The sequence below is a fragment of the Manacus candei genome, unplaced genomic scaffold (genome assembly GCF_025592945.1).
Source record: "Manacus candei isolate 608988 ecotype Guabito, Panama unplaced genomic scaffold, ASM2559294v1 h1tg000027l, whole genome shotgun sequence".
Taxonomy (NCBI): domain Eukaryota; kingdom Metazoa; phylum Chordata; class Aves; order Passeriformes; family Pipridae; genus Manacus; species Manacus candei.
In genome coordinates this window covers 1,560,382-1,563,120 of record NW_026138075.1, presented here as the reverse complement: position 1 = coordinate 1,563,120, position 2,739 = coordinate 1,560,382, and the positions used below count along the sequence as shown (strand labels likewise).

General features: G+C 50.6%; 1 long non-coding RNA gene across 1 annotated transcript; it reads left to right on the top strand.

Annotated features, from left to right (window-relative positions):
• Nucleotides 1-587: 587 nt before the first annotated feature.
• Nucleotides 588-2,213, top strand: LOC127471959 (uncharacterized). Its single transcript, XR_007904794.1, has 3 exons — nt 588-758; nt 1,840-1,977; nt 2,070-2,213. It is a non-coding gene; the product is annotated as an uncharacterized LOC127471959 (long non-coding RNA).
• Nucleotides 2,214-2,739: the final 526 nt, after the last annotated feature.

Sequence of the window (2,739 nt, the reverse complement as noted above, 5' to 3'; positions counted from 1 at the left end):
AAAATCTATAGCCCTGAATGAGACATTTTACACTGGAAAAGACACTACTTCACTGGACTTTGCTTTATTATACCGGACTTGACACTGCCCTGGATTGGACAGTTTATCCCCAGTTATCCCCAGTTGTCCCCGGTTTATTATTGTGTTGTTATATGGTTGTGTGTACCCCCAGTTGTTGTTTTTAAAATTTTACCCTCCATATTGTCTCCCTCTTCCCCTCACAGTTCTCCCACCTCAACCCTGTTTTCCCGCTCCTCTGCCTGCCATTGGTTAATGTTTGGTGCAGTGCAGAGGCAGCTACCATTGGTCCACTTCCCCAGTTACACCTAAACTCCTCCCCTCCTTACCCAGTTACCCAATCATATTCATCCCTGAGTTGCCAGTCTTATGCTCCTGCCTAGCCCAAACTCCGCCCTTAAGCCTATCCTATATAAGTTACTGTTTCCCTAATAAAGTTTGGCATTGCTTCACGAGACTCTCTACTGTGTCAAGACCCTGATTTGCAGTGCCCGATCCCATTCCTTTCCCCGCCGGTCGTGGCAGCTTAACCAGTGGGGTCTGGGTGCTCAGGTGCGGCTATGGAAGAAAGAGGGAGAGTCTCATGTTTCCTTCTTCTTCAGGCTCAAGACCTGATAGCCAGAGAAAGGACATCAAAGCTGCAGAACCCCTGGCTACACTCCTCTCTCCTGCATGACTTCCTGAACTGCTGCCTGCAGAGGGATGAGGAGAGGCAAGCGTCTGCCCAGGAACTTCTGCAGGTAAAGAGGGAAGCGGCTGCAGGTGGAACAGCTGTCCCATCTCAGGCATGGCTTCTCAGCTAAACTCCAAGGCATCAGATGGGCCCCCCTCCTGGTAATCTCCACGCTTGGTACTTTTCCAATGAAAACTAAGTAGGATCCTACACTGCTTGGGGTTGCAAGGCACCTGTGAAGGTCATCAAGTCCAACTGCCCTGCCCTGGGCGGGGACACCTTCAAGGAGGTCAGGTTGCTCCCAGTTCCTTCTGGCCTGACCTCAAATGTTTCCAGGGCTGGGGCACTTCCCAACTCTCTGGGCAACCTGTGCCAGTGTTTCACCGCTCTCCCCGTAAACAGTTTCTTCCCTAGACCAAGTTTGAGTTGACTTTCTTTTAGTTTCAATCCAGTTCCCCTATTGCAACCGGCCTGGTGAACAACTGTGTCCCCATGCTTCTTCTAAGCCCCCTTGAAGTGTGGAAAGGTGGCAAGAAGGTCTCCTCGGGGCCTGCTCTTCTCCAGGCTGAACAAGCCCAATTCTCTCAGCCTTTCCTCAGAGAGCTTCCACCTTCTGATCATTCCTGTGGCCCACTTTTGCACTTTGATGCTGCATTCAGTTTGACCTGGTAGCAAAAGAACTGAAGTAGGACGATGCCAGGCCTGAAATGGTGCTGGAGTAACCCAACGGAAGCAGTCCCAGCCAAGCAGTCTGAGATTTGGCTGTGTTTGAGGTGGTGGAGGATCCTGAGCAATGGCTTATGCCTCTCCTCTCTTTGGGCGACTAAACTAGCCCATGCCTGGAGAAAAGAGGAACCTAAGGGAGTCTCCTGAAAGGAGCAAAGCCCTGGGACAGCAAGCAGCATTCCCAGAGTGCTGTCAGGGCAAAGCTCCCAGGAAGCAGAAGACACCCTGAGGAATGGATTTGTGGATTATGGGCCAGCTTTGCCTGGGATAGCAAGGTCCTGGACATGAAGACAGAGATGCAGATGGTCCCCTCCATCCTATTTCTGCATCTTTCTGGCAAGCAGAGGAGTCCTGCTTGAGCCTGTGAGGAAGAGAGTTTGGAAAGTAATGCTTCCTCTCTTTTTTTTTTTCCCTTTGGGCAGCATCCATTCCTACAATCAGCTGAGTCTCTCTCCAGGCTGGTTCCTGTGATCATTGCAGCAAAGCAGTCGAGGGAGTACAGGAGATAACAAGACCATTTCCAGACGGCTTTCTTGAGTGGGACTCAGAATAAAAACTCGGTAAGACCTCAATTCTGCTGGAAGATTCCCTGCCTTGTCACCCTGTGAAGAAACTCTACATTTGCTTCCCAATTGTCCATTGTTTCTTACAGATGGAAAGTCCCAATTCTGCGGTTTTTGGTATGGTCTGGAATTGGGAGAGTCTCCTTCCTTGATCAACTCCACAGTGAACTGAACGGAACAGAACTGAACTGAAGGAAAGGAGGGAGGGAGAGAGGGCTGGGGGAGGGACAAAAGGGAGGTGAGGGGAGGGAGAGAGGGAGAGAAGCAGGAAGGAAAGAAGGCCAGAAGACAGAAAGGCAGGAAGGCAGGAAGGAAGGCAGGAAGGCAGGAAGGAAGGCAGGAAGGCAGGAAGGAAGGAAGGAAGGCAGGAAGGCAGGAAGGAAGGGCTAGAGGCATTGCTCCTGTGAGTTGAGTCACTGAAGTGAAAAGGTAAAAGTTGTAATTCTGGCTCATTCCCAGTAGACGGCTCCCAAAGCATGGAGGGGACAGCAATGCTGAATGGCCCTTAGAGACATAGTTCAGTGGTGGACTTGGCAGTGTTTTGTTAGACTCAATGATCTTAAAGATCTTGTCCTCCCTGCACAATTCTGTAACCCTGCAGAAACCTTCAAGTGGTGGCAGAAACCCTCTCCTGATGCCAAACCCTGTAGGAGCCCTGACTAGGCTTGTCAGGGACATACAGGTCTGGCCGGCTTCTTGGCCACATCAGCAAATAAGTGGACAATGGGAGAAGGGTGTTTCTTTTTCTTCTTCCTCATC